This window comes from Sus scrofa, chromosome 14 (genome assembly GCF_054392235.1).
Source record: "Sus scrofa isolate SSC_HxYL_T2T_F1_AM1 chromosome 14, Sscrofa_HxYL_maternal_Yorkshire_Landrace_v2.0, whole genome shotgun sequence".
NCBI classification, from domain to species: domain Eukaryota; kingdom Metazoa; phylum Chordata; class Mammalia; order Artiodactyla; family Suidae; genus Sus; species Sus scrofa.
In genome coordinates this window covers 73,778,326-73,798,406 of record NC_139396.1, presented here as the reverse complement: position 1 = coordinate 73,798,406, position 20,081 = coordinate 73,778,326, and the positions used below count along the sequence as shown (strand labels likewise).

The following is a 20,081-nucleotide window of genomic DNA, read 5'->3' as shown; positions in this document are numbered from 1 at the left end:
CAAATCAGAGCCCTAGCTGCCAGCCTACACCACAGCTCATAGCAATGCCGGATCCTTAACCCACTGAGCGAGGCCAGGGATCAAACCCGCATCCACATGGATACTAGTTGTGTTCCTTACTACTGAGCCACAACAGAAACTCCTGTGTTTTAATAATTCAAGCAGAAGTGCAGTGTGTTTACGACAGACCATACAGACAGAATGACTTTGCCATGCCTCAAGATGTGAAAAAATTTACCATCAATTTAATGGTAATTCTGTTTTTCTGTGACTTTGCATATCGTTTGCATGTAATTCTATGGATTACTTGTTAGTGGTTGGTAGTTCCCAGTAGTATTGAATGTCATCTTTTCTTTTTTTCTTTTTTTTTTTTTTTTTTTTTGTCTTTTTAGGGCCGCACCTGTGGCTTATGCAGGTTCACAGGCTAGAGGTTGAATCAGAGTTATAGCCGCTGGCCTACACCACAGCCACAGCAACACAGGATCCGAGCCACATCCATGACCTACACCACAGCTCATGGCAACACCAGATGCTTAACCCTCTGAGGAAGGCCAGGGATCAAACCTGTGTCCCCATGGATGCTAGTCAGATTCGTCTTGAAAGGATGAAAATGCAACCTGACCCTCCCAGAACCCAGGAAGTTAATAAGAAGCTCTAAATGCCCTCGAATTCCAGACCCTGTTCCCTATAGGTAAAAGATCATACTTTTTGCTGTTTTAGGGCTTGCTTTCTGTTCTGTACAAAACTATGTGGAAGGGGAAAAACAGGCCCCTGAGTATGTGCCTCTATGCATGAAACTTCTTGAAACTGCTTGAGATAACAGGGAAAAGGGTTCCTAACGGCTTGTTTGGCTTCTGTAAAGCTGCTTGCATAAGATAAAAAGAGGAGAAGTTAATCGCCTAACCGACCCCAGTAAGATCGGGTGTGCCACAAAATGTTGAAAATCCTGATAAATATATCTTGGTGACAATATGTCTCCCCCACCCAGGGACAGGCACAAACACGTAACTCCAGAACAACTTAAAATTAATTGGTCCACAAAGCGCGGGCTCTTGAAGTTTTGAATTGACTGGTTTGGGATATTTTAAAATGATTAGTTTGTAAAAGCGCGGGCTTTGTTGTGAACCCCATAAAAGCTGTCCCGACTCCACACTCGGGGCCGCAGTCCTCTACCCCTGCGTGGCGTAGGACTGTGGGCCCCAGCGCGCTCGGAATAAAAATCCTCTTGCTGTTTGCATCAAGACCGCTTCTCCTGAGTGATTTGGGGTGTCGCCTCTTCCGAGTCCGGACGAGGGGGATTTTCACTCGACTGGCTTTTCAGTCTCCGCTGAGCTACAACAGGAACCCCAACTGTCATCTTTTCTGATGGCAGATGTTCAACTTCCAGTATCCCATTCAGTTAAAAATAGACTGTAATCTCTGGATTTAGAAGTTTTCCGCCTGGCAGAAAGTCAATAGCTGGGCTGACTGGCACTGTCATTTTTTTTTTTTTTTTTTTTTTGTCTTTTTGTCTTTTGTCTTTTGTTGTTGCTGTTGTTGCTATTTCTTGGGCCGCTCCCGCGGCATATGGAGGTTCCCAGGCTAGTGGTTGAATCGGAGCTGTAGCCGCCGGCCTACGCCAGAGCCACAGCAACGCGGGATCCGAGCCGCGTCTGCAACCTACACCACAGCTCACGGCAACGCCGGATCGTTAACCCACTGAACAAGGGCAGGGACCGAACCCGCAACCTCATGGTTCCTAGTCGGATTTGTTAACCACTGCGCCACGATGGGAACTCCGTCATTTTGAATCTATATGGGATACCCCCTAAGACTATTGCCCTTTTCAACAGGCTGACACCCAAGAGGACTGCAAAAAAGAAAATAAGGAGACTTGTTTGGAAGCCATGTCAAAGGACACTCTGCAAGCACTACTTCAAAAGAACCTCTACCCTGGTATAACTACCAGGGAATGACTGGTCTGAGAACTTGCCATTATGGAAAACAGAATTCAGGTAACCTTAATGTTTTCATTCATTTTCTCTCAGGGTCCATGTCTAGATGCAATGTGAGCCAAGCCACCTAGAATCAATCTTTTGTGTCTGGAAATGTGCTTATAAGCATTAACCTGATAGTGTCATGCAGTGTAAAGAATGAAATGAAAGCAGCCAACCAGTGCAAATGACTGGTTGGGTAAATATGAGGGTTTTCTCATGCATTGGGTGCCCAATACGCCTTCTGCTACAGGGACTTCAATTTTAAGGGCATGCTAAGGAGAGGACCTATTTCTTTCTCTTGGTGAGTCTCTTCTGGGTGCTCAACACAGCTGTTATCAAATCCTGGCAATGATTATTCACCCCTTGGGAAAACGTGGCCAGAGTGAGCTGAGTGACTGTAAGCCCATTGCAGTGGATGGTCAGAAAGAGAAGTCCATGAAACTACACATGAGGCTGGTTGTGCTGTGGAGTCTATTCCTTTATTTCTTGTCTACAGGGTACTACCTGAGCTGAAGATTTCCTCTCTGGTCAGGTTTGAGAGGACTAATTGAAGGAAGAGAGTTAGCATTTGAGCACAATGCCTGGGACAGTACAACACATTGCCAAGACTGGCTGTCTTTTCCCATTGAAATTTTTTCTTGGTTCACCAAATTATCCAAACACAACATTCATAAACGACTGAGAAAATGAACATACACTACACTTTGGACTCCAGTAATGAGGGAACAAGCACATTGTATGACTGTTGAAAATGATGACACATGTTTCAAAGGAACCAGGTACCTAAGAGTCTCCTAACCTAGAGGTGACTGTGACGTGTTATCCACTAAGAAGAACTGACTGTAAGAGTATTTCCCAAGCAGCATGGGATTTTAGTTATTGTCATTTGGGTTTAGAGGATTTTTGACAGGGGCACTTGGTAATGACTGTGTGTTAATTAAACAGAATGGTCTGTAGAGACATTAGAGGGGCAGAGAAGCATTACTTGGGTATCGATGAAGCAAAAGATGAGACAATAAAGCAAGAGAGCAAACGAGAGAAAGAGGAAAGACAGAAACAGAGAGACTGAGACTGAGAGGGAGGAAAACAAAGACAAGTGGAATAGAGAATCAAAGACAGAAATAAAAAGGCTGACAGAGATAGTGGCTGGTTTGATGGGAAGAGAGAAATCAGGGGAGAGGGTGTGTCAAGCAAGCTCATTCTGACCGTAGGAAAGCAAGTACTGTCTCCTCCAGCACGGGTCTTCACCTTGATACCCTGAAGATGAACAATGATTATTTTAATTGATGCAGATCTTGTTCTTATTTGAAGATGAAAGCACTATTCTTCAGATAGTTCAATACCTTTGAGTCACTAATATTTCCACTGGAGAGAGGTGGTCCATACTGGGTTTTCATTAGTTTGCTTAATTGTTTGTTGTGTTGTTAATCTTGCAATAGATCTTGGAAATAAGTTGCTAAGCTGTGGCTTAGATGAGAGCTAGGGCGTGAGCATGCTCTAACTTTGGCTGAGAAACTGGCAATAATGCATATCCTGGTTCTTGACCTTGAACGACACCTGTGGCTTGAGCTAGATCTGGCTCCAGAAGCCAGACAGCAGGACTCTTGTCTGCTCCATACATTAAATGTTGGTTCTTCCTAGGAAAGCACGTCCACCTAGTGGGCCTTCCTATGCACTGGAAGAATGAAGGCACCCAACCAGCCCCATCACACGTATCTCAGGGGAGCAAGGGGCCCCCTGCTTGCCCCCAGGGATCCCTCCTCACACTCACCCAGGACAGGGAACTCCTCACACATCACCTTTCAAATGCAGATACAGTCAGAGCCCAAGGCCAGAGGCAGTCAGGCAGCGGCTTCCTCCCTGGGAAGAGGAACAGCATCAACCAGCACAGCCGCAGCCCTTCCAGCAGCCCTTTCCCCAGGGCCAGGTCCTCAGAAAACACTTTCCCTGAAGGACCCACTTGCGCCCTACAGTCAACCTAGGGAGCTGGTTCTCCCTTGCCCCTCGTGTGCAGAGGGGCAAACTGTGGCTCAGAGAGGAGCTGCAACGTTCCGGAGTCTCACAGATAGTAGGTGGTGGGTCACCAATGTCCCTGCTGGGGGTGGGGGTGGGGCAGAGTGCTCACCTTTGGAACAGAAGGTCCAGCACCTGCTGGGTGGTGGCCAAAGCCCTGCAGGTGCCCATGCAGGTGGCGAGGTAGGCAGGGCCGCTGCCCAGGAAGGCAGGCACCAGCTTTCCCACCTGCTCCTGCCTCCCTGGACCCTCCACACCGGGCAGGTCTCATGCCTGTCCACTGTTGTCACCATTGCCCCCTGGGGAGGAACAGAGCAGAGGCCTGCAGTCAGAGGCAGCCCCAGGGACCAGCAGGAGGGCTGGGGCTGCAGCTCAGCTCAAATCCCCAAGCCTCAGGGACTTGTGGGCAAGGTGGGACAGGAGAGCCCTCAACAGGAGAAAGGCTCTGGCATCACCTGTAGAACTGGCAGTGGGCTGTGGTGAAACGGACTGTGATCTCAGACCAATTGGTGGCCCAGCTTGGACAGCACCTCCCTCCCTTCACTGCATCATCCCTGTGAGTGCTCCCCGAAAATCCCATTCTAGGGATGAGCTCACAGAGGCTTCTGGGGGAGAGAGAGAAATCAGGGTATTAGGACTTGAAGGATGTTCCGGAAGCACAGTTGAAATGGCAAGAGAGGGAGTCAAGTGTAAGTCCCACATCAGTGAAGGGCTGAATTGCTGTGGTAATCAGTCTTCCTTCTTGAATGATATATAGCCCACTGAGGCCACAGCCCCTGACATGGTGGGGACACAGGACATGTTCCTTGAGATAACAAGTTACAGAGAAATAGACATAAACCCTGAGCTTCGTGTCACTTTGGCTAAAAACACCCCTACTAATCATAATGATGTGTAAGACTGGAAGGTATGGAAGAATTGTCAGGCCCAAATAGACACCTGAAGAGGCAGATGAAACAGGAAAATCTATAGATAAATGCGGAAACATTCTTGAGTTAAAATGAAGTGAAATCATATTAAAGTCCCTTTCCTGAGATTTCTGCAAATATGGGGACAGTGACTTTGCATTTGGCCAAGGCAGGGGCTATGCAGTGAGGGCAGTAGGAGAGGAGATGGGGGAGTAAGACTCCAGGAGGGAGCCCAGGGGAGCAGCAGAGTGGCTCCTAGAACCTGTTTTTCATTTGGCTATATCATGGTCCTGGGTGTGGACCTCCTCACCTGGGCTCACATTGAGCCAGTCCCAGGCTCGGTCCATCTTGTGGGGCATTTATCCCTCCTGCAGGGAAGTGGAGCAGAAACCCACTGAGGGCACTGCTGTCCCAGGGCTTTCACAGGCTGTGGTGGCTCCCTCAGAGTCAGCCACCCTGCACAGTGACTGCCAGGTGAATGGGGCAAGGGAGAAAACAGGGCTGGAATCTGCAGACTGCGACCCAGAGAGACTGCACTGCGGGCACCACTGTGACATTGACCAGTGATGAAGCCAAAGGCCTTGTGCCCACCCTGCCCCCACCACAGCCCTCCCTCAGGTCTCCTTTTCCCCACATGCAGATGAGGAGATGCAGGCCTGACCAGGGAGGGCCCCCGGAGATGGTGGCCAGGCCTGGATTGGCCTGTGCTAGTCTGTTTTGTGTGCCCTTAGACACGTCCTAGTAAATTTCTGGTACCGAACCCAAGAGCACTCTGCTCACTGCACGACAGGCCAGTAAATCCAGAGGTGAGTTGTTGGGACAAGGAAGAAAGACTTTGATTGGAAAGCTAGCCGACTTTGAAGATGACAGACTAATGTCCTGAAAAACCATTTTCACTCAGTCTAAATTCAGGCTCCTCTCATACAGAGGAAAGGGAGGGGGTGGAGCGAGCTCACTAACAGTAGTTTGCTTGGGGGAAAGGCCCACTGCAATGCTGACCAAAGGCTGAGCAGGAGCGTGTAAAAGCAGTGATATTTTAATGGGGGAGGGGGAGTAATGAGTTGGCTTTTCCTCTTAAGCATTCTCCAGACTTCTTTCTTCCCTTTCCATCTCAGCCACTCCTCCTATTATGGAACCTTACCTAAATCCACCTCATATAAATAAAGGGAGAATTAATGAATGAAAATGGGCTCTTTAACTCAACTGAGTAGGGGGGGGTATCTGACAGATTTAAAGTATTGGTGTTGGGTAGGGAGGGGTGAATGCCCTGGGAGACTGGGAGACAGAAGTATCCCACTCTGTAGGTCACTTCATTGTGCTTTGAGGAAGAGAAGAAACAAAAACATGCTGGCAGTGCTCAAGGCCAGTGCAACCCCCTAGATGGGAGAGGGAGGCGAGAGGAAAGATGGAGAGTTGGTGTTAGAGGAGACAGCCATCAGAGGGCACCAGAGCACTGAGAGAGCCCACCAGCAGCTCTCTAGCCCCACCTCCAGGCTCAGAGATGGGGTGGGAGATGATGGCATTGGCAGAACCCCAAGGACGTCCCCAGAGAGCAGGGGTTGGTTACAGGGTACCTCTGACTCTCCACCCCAAATTGCTTCACTTCACAAAGGGACATAGTTGTGCCTTCAGTATCTAATGTGGCAATTTCATCACTGTTTTGTGGCCATTGGCCAGATAATTTGTCAGTCTGTCTGCAGTTGGTAGCCCCTTGTTTCTCCAGAAGACGGACTCTGGACAAAGAAATACCCAGCTTGACGTGGGGTTTCATTTATCAAGCTGCAGGTTTCTGTCAGGGTTGGCATCTGGAAAACAGAGAGGATGGTCCTGAATGGAGCATGTAAAGGTAGTGATATTTTAATGGGTGGGGTATTCTCATTACTTTGCTTTTTCTCTTGAAAGTTCTCCACAAACTTCCTTCCTCCTTTTCCATCTGAACCTCTTCATTCTGATATGGGGACCTGATCTAAAGCCATGTCATGTAAAATAAGGAAGGGTGACTGGAATAAAGGGGGCTTTTGTTACTCAGTGGGGGAGCTGGCTGGCCAATTTAAAGTAGTGGTGTTTGGTAAGGAGGGATGAGTGCCCTGGGAGGCTTTGGGAGAGAAATACCCACCTCTGTAGGGCACCTCATTTTGCTTAGAGGGAGAGGAGGAGCGAAAACAAGTGCTCAAGGCCTTGGCAGGTGCTCAAGGCCGGTGTAGCCCCCAGGCAGAAGAGAGAGCAAGAAGAGGGGCTGAGATTTGGTGTGGTAGGTGGGGTGACTACCCTGTGATAGACTATAAGGGAGAAATACCCACTTCTATAGGGCACTTCATTGCACTGAGAGGGAGAAAAAGAACCAAATTGAGCTGGCAGGTGCTCAAGGCCAGTGCAGTCCAAGAGCAGAGGAGGGAGGCAAGAGAAAGGGCTGAGAGTTGGTGTTATAGAAGCTGGCCACTAGAGGGTGCTAGAGGACCAGCTGAGGCGCATCTGCAGCTCCCTGGCACCAACTTCAAGCTCAGAGATGGGGTTGGAGGTGGGAGTGTTGGAACCACAAAGACCTGCCCAGAGAGGAGGGATTCGTTACAGGGTGCCTCTGACTCTCCAGCCCAAATTGCTTCCCTTCACAGAGGAGACATAGCTGTGTCTTAAACATCTGTTGGGGACTTACAGTCTGATCAGGTGCCCTGTGGCCAAATATTTTGTCAGCTGTCTAGCCTGCCCTTTGATTCTCCAAAAGCAGGACTCTGGACCCAGAAATATGTGCTTTGGATCTTGTGCTTCCAGTTTTCTAGAAAGCCCTGCTTGCTGTTTGGCATCTGGAAAGCTGAGATGGTGGTCATGAATGGACTGTGTAAAAGCGGTGTCACTTGGTGGGCGGGCTCATCCCTGTGCCCTTTCTCTCAAGAGTTCTCTCCAAAGATCCTTCTTTTTCCATCTCAGCCTTTTCCTTCTGTCTTTGAGCTCCACTAGTAGAAATTGACCTAAAGCCAAATCACATGAATTAAGAGGGGATGATTTATTTAAACCCAGTCAGGTGACTTAAAATGGGTTTGCCTGGAGTTCTCATTGTGGTTTGGTGGTAAGGAACCCAAAGAGTAACCATGAGGATGTGGGTTCCATCCCTGGCCTCACTCAGTGGTTTAAGGATCCGACGTTGCTGTGAGCTATGGTGTAGGTCACAGACACAGCTCAGATCTGGCATGGCTGTGGCTGTGGCATAGGCTGGCAGTTGCAGTTCTGATTCAATTCTTAGCCTGGGAATTTCCATATGCCATGAGTGCAGCCCTAAAAACTAGAAAAGGGGGAGGGGTTGCCTGATTGACTTAAAGCAGTGGGGTGGTACAGGGAGGGGTGAGTGCCCTGAGAGAGAAATACCCCCTCTGTAGGCCACTTTGTTTCATTCAGAGGGAAAGGGGGAATGAAATCAGGCTGACAGGTGCCCAAGGCCAGTGCCTATTTCCTGGACTCCTGAGAGTTGGTGTTAGGACAGACGGCTACTAGAGGATGCCAATGCATGACAGAGCCCATCTGCATCTTTCTTGCCACACCTTCAGATTCAGAGATGGAGTTGGAGAGGGGTGGATCTTCTAGGATGTACCCAGAGAGGAGAGGTTGGGTATAGGCTCTCCAGTCCAAATTTCATCACCTAACAGAAAGGACATAGTTCTTCCTTCACATCTAATGGGGCACTTTTACCCCTGGTTGTATGGCCCCATGGCCAAAGAATTTGATAGACTGTCTGGCTAAAATGAGGCTGCCCTTAGATTTTCCAGAGGCAGAACTCTGGACCCAGAAATACCTGGCTTGAATCTTGGGCTTGCAATTTTCTAGAATCAGGCCTGCATGGAGTTGGCATTCTGGAAGACTGGGCTAGTAGTCGTGAATGGAGTGTGTAAAAGCAGTGGTACTTTGTTAGGTGAGCTGTGCTCATCCCTGTACCCTTTCTCTCAAGAGTTCTCCCCGGAAATCCTTCTTCTTCCATCCAGCCTTTTCCTTCTGTCCTTGATCCCTGCCAGGGGAACCTGACCTAAAGCCATGAAATAAGGGGAGCTGATGGGTTTAAAGCTGGTCATGTAACTTAAGGTTTGTTCAGCTGATTGACTTAAAATAGTGGGGTATGGTAGAGAGGGGTGAGTGCCCTAGGAGACTTTGAGAGAAAGATAGCCCCCACCCCATATGGTGCTTAATTTTGCTTAGAGGGATGGGGGAATGAAGTAAGACTGGCATGTTCCCCAGGTCAGTTCAGCCCCCAGTGCAGGAGAGGGAGGCAGAAGGAAAGGCTGAGTTGTCGTTAGGGCAGATAGCCACTAGAGGGCACAAGAGGACCGGTGAAACCCACCTGCGGCTCCTTGGCCGCAGAGGCTCAGAATTGGGGTACGAGGAACCCCAAGTATGTCCCAAAAGAGGAGGGGTTGGTTACAGGGCATTTCAGACTCTCTAGCCCAAATTGCCTCACTTCACACTGGGGACATTAGTGTGCCTTCAAGGGTCACTTCCAGCATGGTCCAGTGGCCCAGTTGCCAGGGAGTTTGACCGTCTATCTGGAGTGTGATAGCTCTTTGTTTTTCCAGAGGCTGGGATTCTGGATCCAGAAATATTTGGCCTGACTCCTAGTCTAGCGTTTTTCAAGCTGCAGATTTCTGTCTGGGTTAACATCTGGAAAACAGGACTGATGGTGTGAATGGACTGTGTAAACACAATGATATTTTGGTGTGCCGGCTCTTCTCATTTCTTTGCTTTTTCTCTTGATTGTTCTCTAGAAAACTTCCTTCTTCCCTTTCCATCTGAGCCTCTTCCTCCTGTCACAGGGTCTGACCTAAAGACAGGTCATGTAAATTAAGGGAGGGTGACTGGAGTTCCCCATCGTGGTCCAGCAGTAACAAACCTGACTAGTATCCATGAGGATGCATGTTCAATCCCTGGCCTCACTCAGTGAGGTCAGGGATCCGGTGTTGCTGTGAGCTGTGGTGTAGATCACAGACACAGCTTGGATCTGGCATTGCTGTGGCTGTGGTGTAGGCCAGCAGCTGCAGCTCTGATTCAACCCCTAGCCTAAGGACTTCTATATGATACACCTACAGCCTTAAAAAGCAAAATACATACATACATACATACATACATACATAAGTAAAAAATAAAAAGGAATAAAAATCTCTACCTCGCAGAATTTTAATGAAATAACACAGTAGCTCCAAGGCAGGCAGTGTAGGTGTCTGACATTACAGTAGGATTTCAACAGGAATAACCCTTTGTTGTCCAGAGTAAGGGCGTCTAGGATTCCTGTTGTGGCTCAGTGGGTTAAGACCCAGCATAGTATCTGGGAGGGTTCCATCCCTGGCCTTGCTCAGTAGATTAAGGATCTGGTGTTGATGCTTGGATGTGGCATTACTGTGGCTATGGTGTATGCTCCAATTCAACCCCTAATTTGGGAACCTCCATATACTGCAGGTTTGGCCCGAAAAAAAAAAAAAAAAGTAAAGACATCTAAGGTTTGGAAACACTGCAAAAGAAAAAAAAAAAAAAAAATATATATATATATATATATATATATATATATATATATATATATTCTGTTTGTTTTTCAGAGCTGCACCTGCAGCAGATGGAAGTTTCTAGGCTAGGGGTCAGATGGGAGCTGAGCTGCTGGTCCTATGCTCAGGGCTTAACCACCTGAGCATAGGATCAAACCTGAGTCCAAAATAATTCTTTCTCAGCTTTCTTCTCTTACTCGTCTGGCAGAACCACTGAATAGTGATTTTGTTTTCCCTTTTATAATTTTTTAGTATGTGCCTTGTTCTGCAAAGTTTGGTCCATGGACAATCAGCACAAGGTCACCTGGAACTTAGAACGTCAAGCCCCACTTGAGAATCTGAATCAAAAGCTGCATTGTAGGAGTTCCCATTGTGGCATAGCGGAAACAAATCTGACTAGTATCCCTGAGGACGTTGGTTCGATCTGGTCTCGCTCAGTGGGTCAGGGATCTGGCATTGCCATGAGGTTGCAGACACAGCTCAGATCTCGCATTGCTGTGGCTCTGGCTCTGGCTCTGGCTGTGGCATAGGCCAGCAACTGTAGCTCTGATTCAACCCCTAGCCTGGGAACTTCTGTATGCCATGGGTGTGGTCCTAAAAATACAAAAGACAAAAAAAAAAAAAAAAAAAGAATCTGCATTGTAACAAGATTTCCAGGGGTTCCTATTGTGGACTGAACCCAACTAGTATCCATGAGGATGTGGGTTCAATCCCTGACCTTGCTGAGTGGGTTAAGATCCAGCATTTTGGTGGCGGTGTGGGTCTCAGAGGCTGCTTGGATCCACCATTGCTCTGGCTCTGGCTGTGGTATAGGCTGGCAGCTGCAGCTTGGATTCAACTCCTAGCCCAGGAACCAGGAACTTCCATATGCAGTACATATAGCCCTAGAAAGAAAGAGAGATTTCCAGAAGCTGTGTGTGCTCTTGGAGTCTGAGAAGCACCAGTTTATAAGCTACTCCTCTGTCCAATCCTCACATTCACCCTTCTGTTGTGGGAATTGTCTAACAGAAGAGGAAAACTATGCAGGGAGGTGATGTTATCTGTGCCCTGTTTCACAGCAAGAGGCAGGATTTAAGCCCAGGTCCAGCTCATTCCATAGCATAAGCTTGTAATTGTGGGGTTTCACTGACCTCAAAAATCTAACTTTAGCAGAGGGTGTGTCTGCCTCTGTGTGTGTGTGTGTGTGTGTGTGTGTGTGTGTGTGTGTGTGTGTGTGTTTGTATGTGTGTATATAGCAAACTTGATTTTGAGATCTAGTTTTGTAATTGGTGAAAACTGTATTAAAATGTACCCAGGCACATTGGGAGTGACACAACCTGGAGACAAGAGGTCCAGAGAAACCAACGGGACAGGTCATAGGAAAGTTTCCATCAGTGTCCTTCCCACTGGCGAATGCTGGCGCATCTCTGGATTTGTCTTCGCCAGTAACTCAAATCAGTGTGAGGCCAGTTGGGGACGAATGAACAGATCTAGTCAAGGCAGACAGCTCTAAACACTGGCTTCTGCCCATACCTCCCCAGTATGCTGTGTTTTAAACAAGCCTGAGTATTCTCAGGGCTTGCTGTCAGGAGTGGCTACAGTCTCATGGCTGCTAGGTGGAAGGTATTCTTTGTTTCCTTCCTGAGTTCCCTCAGGGATCACCACAAGCCCTGCACACATTTTATAGATGTTTGCTCTTGGTTTCATGCAGGTTACTACCAGTCACATGGAGCAGACATCACAAGGATTTTAGTGCTTTTCTAGATATGAGGAGATGAAAGAATTGGGCTAATATCTTCTCCTAAAAGTATATAGATATCTAAAGACCTGTTTTGCTAGTTTTCCCAGAGCACAGAGTGTCTCACTCCTGATCTCCACCCTGAGCTCCTTTCAGGGGGTGTTGAGGATCAGCAGGTGCAGTGGTTCATGATTTAACCCATGTAGACGCAGATGGCAAGTGCCAAACTCACACTACTAATAGAATCTTAGCACAGTGCCCCTTCAAAACATGTGAAGTCCAGGGTGCCCTTCTGGCTTAGTGGTTGGGGACTTGGCATTGTCACCGTGTGGCTCAGCTTGCTGCTGTGGCTCAGGTTCAGTCCCTGGCCTGGGAACTTCTGCATGCCATGGGCATGGCCAAAAAAAAAAAAGGTGAAATCCTACCAGGGCAAATCACATCATCAATTTAAGGATCTGGGTAAAGCTTGGCCTCTGTGCAAAATTTGATGTCTTTTCTACTTTTCTGTCCTTTTATTGACATGGTTGTGTTGAAAAGTAGTTTACTTTTCAGTAACTGAAAACGTATAGAAAAATGTTAATAGCAGTAGAGTACTTACATTTGGCACTTCACACAAAACACTTTAGTGGTGAAGTTCCTGTCATGCACAGCAGAAATGAATCCCACTAGGAACCATGAGATTTCAGGTTCGATCCCTGGCTTCGCTCAGTGGGTTAAGGATCCAGTGTTGCCATGAGTGGTGGTGTAGGTTGCAGACATGGCTCGGATCTGGTGTTGCTGTGGCATAGGCCAGCAGCTGTAGCTCCAATTAGACACCTAGCCTGAGAACCTCAATATGCTGTGGGTGTGATCCTAAAAAGCTAAAAAAAAAAAAAAAAAAAAAACCAAAAAACAAACAAACAAAACAGTTTATTGGTTTTACCCAAAACATTGACACACTCCCATGGGACATGCACTTAAGTGCCAAAAGAAGATCGTTAGTTTCTTTTTTTTTTTTTTCTTTCCTTTTTTCTTTTTGGCTGTGCCCATGGAATGCAGAAGTTCCTGGGCCATGGGTCAAACCTATGCCACAGCAGTGACAATGCTGGATCCTTAACCCTCTCAGCCACCAGGGAACTCCTACAGTTTGCTATAATAATCCAATCCACTAGTCCATTTCAATTTTCACAATCTGCTCCAACTCTATGAAAATGCTTTTTGTCATAGTGACCCAGTTTCTCTTTTTTTTTTTTCCTGTAACCATGACAAAGACTTTCCCTCATATTCAAAACTTTGATGAATTTAAAGCACAGGATGGGTATGTGATCTGGGTGGCCTTTCTGTGTGGTTTCTTTCACTTAGGATGTAGTCAGTGTTCATGTTGTAGCATGTATCAGTACTTCACTTTTTCCTTTGTAATTAAAAACACATAACGTGGAGTTCCCACTGGCACAATTCCATTGGCATCATCTAGAGATCTGGGATCGAGGTTCCATCCCCAGCATGGCTCAGTGGTTTAAGGATCTGGCGTTGCCACAGCTGTGGCTTAAGTCACAACTGCAGCTCAGATCTAATCCCTGGCCCAGGAGCTCCATATGCTGAGGGGTGGAAAAAAAAAGCAAACGAAAATCATGACATAACAGTTCCATTTAAGCCACTATATGCTTACAGTTCTGTGGCATTCATTACATCTACAGTGCTGTTAAACTATCCCCACCATTCATCTGAGCTTTTCATTTTCCCCAAGTGAAATTGTATACATGAAATACTGATTCCTCTCAGCTCCTCCCAATCACTTTCTTTTTGTCTTTGAATTTGACACATCTTGATACTTTTTCTCCCTTGTCCTTTTAGGGCTGCACCTGCAGCATGTGAAAGTTCCCAGGTTAGGGGTCGAATCAGAGCTGTAACTGCCGGCCAGCCACAGCCACAACAGATCCGAGCAGAGTCTGCAACCTATACCACAGCTCATGGCACACCGATCTCTGACCCACTGATCAAGGCCAGGGATCAAACCCACATCCTCATGGATAATAGATTAGTTTCCCCTGCTCCCTAATGGGAACTCCCTGGATACCTTATGTAAGTGAAATCATGGAAGTAGTCCTTCTGTGACAGACTTATTTCACTTAACATAGTAACTTCAATGTTCATCCACCTTGTATCATGTGTCAGATTCTCCTTAGTTTTCAAGGTTAAATAATATTTCCTTTTGTATATACCACATTCTATTTATTTGTTTCTGTGTCCATGGACTCTTGAGTTGCTTCCACCTTTTGTTATCATGAATGATGCTGTTATGAAAATGAATGAATGTGAATATGAATGCTTTTATGAATATAATGGAACAATGGGACAGATATCTCTCCCATTCCCTGCTTTAAAATATTTTGAGTAAATACCGTGAGTTGAAACTGATGGATCATATGTTAATTTTTTGTTTAGTTTTGTGAGGAACTACCATGTCATTTCCTCAGTTTCGTTTTCTCAGTGGCTGCACCATTTTACTCTGTTCATTTATATGGCAGTTCACAGAAGTTCTGCATTTTGTTAATTGTTTCTACTTTTGGCTGTTGTGAACAGTGCTGCTATGAATATTCATGTACAACTTTTATTTGAACACCTGTTTTTATTTCATTTATTTATTTATTTATTGGCTGCCTGTGACATATGGATCCAGGATCAGATCTGAGCCACAGCCTTGAACTAAGCTGGCGCTGTGGCAATGCAGCAATGCTGGATCCTTAACCCACTGTTCCAAGCTGGGGATCAAACACCTGTCCCAGCCCTAATAAGACACCAGCCAAACACCTGTTTGTTTGTTTGGGGTTTTTTTGTCTTTTTTTTTTTTTTTTAATCTTTTTAGGGATGCACCTAGGGTATATGGAAGTTCCCATGCTAGGGGTTGAATTGGAGCTGTAGCGGCCACAGCCACATCAATGCGGGATCCAAGCCGAGTTTGTGGACTACAGCGAAACGCTGGATCTTTTTTTGCTTTTTAGAGACAGATTGCGGCATATGGAAGTTCCCAGGCCAGGGGTCGAATCGGAGCTGTAGCTGCCAGCCTACGCCACAGCCATAGCAACGCGGGATACAAGCCGAAACTGCGGACTACACCAGAGCTCATGGGTAATGACAGATCGCTGACCCACTGAGCAAGGCCCAGGATTGAACCTGCATCCACATGGATACTAGTAGGATTTGATCCCACAACAGGAACTCCTGAACACCAGGTACTTAACGTGATTCTTAAGGTCAGGGATCAAACCCATGTTTTCACAGATACTAGTCATGTTCATTAACAACTGAGCCACCACTGGAACTCTGAGAGCAACTGTTTTTAAATCTGTGGTGTCTGGAGTTCCACTCATGGCTCAGCAGGTAACATAACCGACTAGAATCCATGAGGATGCAGATTCCATCTCTGGCCTTACTCAGCGGGTTAAGGATCTGGTTTGGCCTTCAGCTATGGGATAGTCTCAGACATGGCTCAGATCTGATGTTACTGTGACTGTGGTGTAGGATGGCACCTGAAGCTCCAATTGGATCCCTACCATGGGAACATCCATATACCAAGGGAGTGGGCCTAAAAAGCAAAAACTAAAATCTTGGTGTCTGTAACTTCGAGTGGAGTTGTTGAACCATACCAAACTGCACATTTACATCTTGGAAGAAATCTCAAACTATTATCAGTTGCATTATTTTACACTACAGAAAGTACAGATTAAAGTAACATTTACATAAAATTCATGCCAAATTTGCTACATTCTATTTGTCTTGAATCAAAAATTATTGTGTATTTGAAATGCTATTTGAATAAGGTACTAAGAGAAAGACACAACCTAAGGAGGGTAAATATCTTATGAGAGGAGGGGGGGGAAGGTATGCAAACAACGGAGAACCCACTTGCAGTGCAAGACCAGGCGGCCCGGAGGCGCGGCGGCGGGCTCTTGGGGCGGCGCGCGGCACCCTCCTCCGTCTACGGCCATACCACCCTGAACGCGCCCGATCTCGTCTGATCTCGGAAGCTAAGCAGGGTCGGGCCTGGTTAGTACTTGGATGGGAGACCGCCTGGGAATACCGGGTGCTGTAGGCTTTTTGCCTCCCTCTCCTTTAGGCGCCGCCGCCGCCGCCGCCCCCTTCAGCGCAGTTCGCCGCCAGCCCCAGCCCCAGCGCCCCCGGCCCCGACTGCCCCTCCCGCCCCACCGCGCGGGGCGGTCGTGCGGCGCGGCCAGCCAGTGGCCCGCGCCCGCAGGCGGCCTCATCCCAGCCCTTGGACCTCAGAGCCCCAGCCCCCGCCCCTCCCCGCCGCCGGCCCGGGCTCCCTCCGAAGGGCCTGGCCCACTGCACGCTGGCTGACCTGCCCGCTCGCCCCACGGACAGCTGCTCCCCTCCTTCGCCCGGGACCCAAGGCCCGGCCCTTCGGCCGGATGGATGGACGGATATTGGCCCCGGCAGATGGACAGGCGGACGGTCGGTCGGCTGCCGGCCGGCTCCTGGAACCTGGGCCCCTCCATACTACCCATTTCCTGGGCCCTCCCGATCCAGGAAACAAGACGGGCGGGGCGTGGGCCGGCCAGGAGCCCTCAAGACAGTCCCGGGGCGCGGCGCCGCCCAGAGGGGGCAAGAACCCGTGTCCCGAGGTAGAGAGAAAAAGCAACAGAGACAAAGCAAGCCGACTGGTCCCCATGCGCACGCTCCAGCCCGAACGTGCACCCACCTCACCTCACTGTCTCGGGGGGCTTCTCCTGGCCTGAGAGGGACCTGGCGGGGGAGGCATCCAAGCGGAAGCGGAATCCTGACACCTTGGCTGCAGGTCCTGGGCCCCTCCCCCGTCCCCGCCTCTGCCTGGACCCCTCCTCACCTCTCCTCCCTGCCCGCCCCACCCCCACCCCCCACCCCGGTGCCCCCAAGCCCGGCCACCCCCCTCCCCCCTCCCCCCTAGCCCGGCCACCCCACACCCACCCCGACCCCCTCCCCTGCCAGCCTCAGGGCCCTGCCTCCTGCCCCAGGCCCAGCCCAAGCCCCTTCCTTGCGAAAGCCGCCTCTTCAGCAGGGCCTCTCTCTGATCTGTGTCAGGCTCTGGGACCCTATGGGTCCCGAGTGCCTCTCTGGGTCTGGGGGTCGTATCCCCTCCTCCCGCCACCTCTCCTTCCGTCTCTGGGTCTCTGTCAGTCTCCCTAGCTTCTTCTCTCTCCCTCTCTCTCCCCCTCTCTCTCTCTCTCTCTCTCTCTCTCTCTCTCTCTCTCTCTGCCCCCCCCCACCCCCGCCTGCGCTGGCACGCGCACCCGCGCGCGCGTTTGTGTGTGTGTGTGTGTGTGTGTGTGTGTGTGTGTGTGTGTTGTGAAAGTGTGACAGAGCCAGAGAGCCAGAGAGAGACGTGGTGGGTGGGTGGGGGTGGCATCTTGTGGGCAGGGGAACAGGCTCCGAGCCCGCCCGGCCGCCTGCCCATCCTCAGCTCTCCCCGCCAGGAGCTCTCCGGTTTGACGACGAGGCCCCCCGCCCCGTGTCCTGGACTCCTGTGGGGAAGGGTGGCCTTGGAAAGGCCACCTGGCGGGCCTGATGCCCTCCTGCTGCACGCTGGTCGCTCCGCGTGGGGTTGGCGCAAGGGTGAGGGGGGCGGAGGGGGGCGGGAGGGGCGGCCAGACCCCGGGCTGGGCTGGGCTGGGCCTAGGTCTGCAGCGGGCTCCGGGGAAAGGGAGCCTGGGGCCTTGACCCCTCCGGGGCCACGCCCCCCGACCCCCGCCCAGCTGCGAGTGAGCGAGCGGCCTGTGGATTGCCGAGCGCAGACGGGCCTGCCGAGCGCCCCCCGTCCTGGCATGGCATGGGAGAGTGGCGAGACTTCCACCACCCTCCGGGTGCCAGAGGCCTCTGGTCCCCTGGGTCGGCAGCGGGGCCCTGCGGCGGCGGGCTGCGTGGGCAGAGGCGCCCGCAGAGGGGCAGGCCAAGCGCCAGGCGGCCCGGAGGCCCCGGAGGCCCGGAGGCCCGGAGGCCCGGAGGCGCGGCGGCGGGCTCTTGGGGCGGCGCGCGGCACTCTCCTCCGTCTACGGCCATACCACCCTGAACGCGCCCGATCTCGTCTGATCTCGGAAGCTAAGCAGGGTCGGGCCTGGTTAGTACTTGGATGGGAGACCGCCTGGGAATACCGGGTGCTGTAGGCTTTTTGCCTCCCTCTCCTTTAGGCGCCGCCGCCGCCGCCGCCCCCTTCAGCGCAGTTCACCGCCAGCCCCAGCGCCCCCTGCCCCGACTGCCCCTCCCGCCCCACCGCGCGGGGCCGTCGTGCGGCGCGGCCAGCCAGTGGCCCGCGCCCGCAGGCGGCCTCATCCCAGCCCTCGGACCTCAGAGCCCCAGCCCCCGCCCCTCCCCGCCGCCGGCCCGGGCTCCCTCCGAAGGGCCTGGCCCACTGCACGCTGGCTGGCCTGTCGGCCGGCCGTGACCTGCCCGCTCGCCCCACGGACAGCTGCTCCCCTCCTTCGCCCGGGACCCAAGGCCCGGCCCTTCGGCCGGATGGATGGACGGATATTGGCCCCGGCAGATGGACAGGCGGACGGTCGGTCGGCTGCCGGCCGGCTCCTGGAACCTGGGCCCCTCCATACTACCCATTTCCTGGGCCCTCCCGATCCAGGAAACAAGACGGGCGGGGCGTGGGCCGGCCAGGAGCCCTCAAGACAGTCCCGGGGCGCGGCGCCGCCCAGAGGGGGCAAGAACCCGTGTCCCGAGGTAGAGAGAAAAAGCAACGGAGACAAAGCAAGCCGACCGACCGCTCCAGCCCGAACGTGCACCCACCTCACCTCACTGTCTCGGGGGGCTTCTCCTGGCCTGAGAGGGACCTGGCGGGGAAGGCATCCAAGCGGAAGCGGAATCCTGACACCTTGGCTGCAGGTCCTGGGCCCCTCCCCCGTCCCCGCCTCTGCCTGGACCCCTCCTCACCTCTCCTCCCTGCCCGCCCCACCCCCACCCCCCACCCCGGTGCCCCCAAGCCCGGCCACCCCCCTCCCCCCTCCCCCCTAGCCCGGCCACCCCACACCCACCCCGACCCCCTCCCCTGCCAGCCTCAGGGCCCTGCCTCCTGCCCCAGGCCCAGCCCAAGCCCCTTCCTTGCGAAAGCCGCCTCTTCAGCAGGGCCTCTCTCTGATCTGTGTCAGGCTCTGGGACCCTATGGGTCCCGAGTGCCTCTCTGGGTCTGGGGGTCGTATCCCCTCCTCCCGCCACCTCTCCTTCCGTCTCTGGGTCTCTGTCAGTCTCCCTAGCTTCTTCTCTCTCCCTCTCTCTCCCTCTCTCTCTCTCTCTCTCTCTCTCTCTCTCTCTCTCTCTCTCCCCCCCCCACCCCCGCCTGCGCTGGCACGCGCACCCGCGCGCGCGTTTGTGTGTGTGTGTGTGTGTGTGTGTGTGTGTGTGTGTGTGTGTGTTGTGAAAGTGTGACAGAGCCAGAGAGCCAGAGAGAGACGTGGTGGGTGGGTGGGGGTGGCATCTTGTGGGCAGGGGAACAGGCTCCGAGCCCGCCCGGCCGCCTGCCCATCCTCAGCTCTCCCCGCCAGGAGCTCTCCGGTTTGACGACGAGGCCCCCCGCCCCGTGTCCTGGACTCCTGTGGGGAAGGGTGGCCTTGGAAAGGCCACCTGGCGGGCCTGATGCCCTCCTGCTGCACGCTGGTCGCTCCGCGTGGGGTTGGCGCAAGGGTGAGGGGGGCGGAGGGGGGCGGGAGGGGCGGCCAGACCCCGGGCTGGGCTGGGCCTAGGTCTGCAGCGGGCTCCGGGGAAAGGGAGCCTGGGGCCTTGACCCCTCCGGGGCCACGCCCCCCGACCCCCGCCCAGCTGCGAGTGAGCGAGCGGCCTGTGGATTGCCGAGCGCAGACGGGCCTGCCGAGCGCCCCCCGTCCTGGCATGGCATGGGAGAGTGGCGAGACTTCCACCACCCTCCGGGTGCCAGAGGCCTCTGGTCCCCTGGGTCGGCAGCGGGGCCCTGCGGCGGCGG

The 20,081-nt window shown here is 51.7% G+C and overlaps 1 protein-coding gene and 2 non-coding genes across 10 annotated transcripts in view; all 3 read left to right on the top strand.

Annotated features, from left to right (window-relative positions):
- LOC110256663 (double homeobox protein B-like) overlaps positions 1-9,994 on the top strand; it is a 68,459-nt gene extending 58,465 nt beyond the window's left edge. For 3 of the 8 annotated variants that reach the window (XR_014827785.1, XR_014827790.1, XM_084996817.1), the window contains one exon: positions 393-1,243. The gene's annotated coding sequence lies outside the window, so the exon portion shown is untranslated. Of the gene's footprint in view, positions 1-392; positions 1,244-1,832; positions 1,995-2,472 lie in introns of those variants that run through there. The other 5 variants (XR_014827796.1, XR_014827786.1, XR_014827792.1 and 2 more) reach the window with 5 other exon arrangements.
- A 6,092-nt stretch (positions 9,995-16,086) lies between these two features.
- LOC146396783 (5S ribosomal RNA) lies at positions 16,087-16,205 on the top strand. Its single transcript, XR_014828590.1, has one exon. It is a non-coding gene; the product is annotated as a 5S ribosomal RNA (ribosomal RNA).
- Positions 16,206-18,151: 1,946 nt separating this feature from the next.
- On the top strand, positions 18,152-18,270 carry LOC146396782 (5S ribosomal RNA). Its single transcript, XR_014828588.1, has one exon. It is a non-coding gene; the product is annotated as a 5S ribosomal RNA (ribosomal RNA).
- Positions 18,271-20,081: the final 1,811 nt, after the last annotated feature.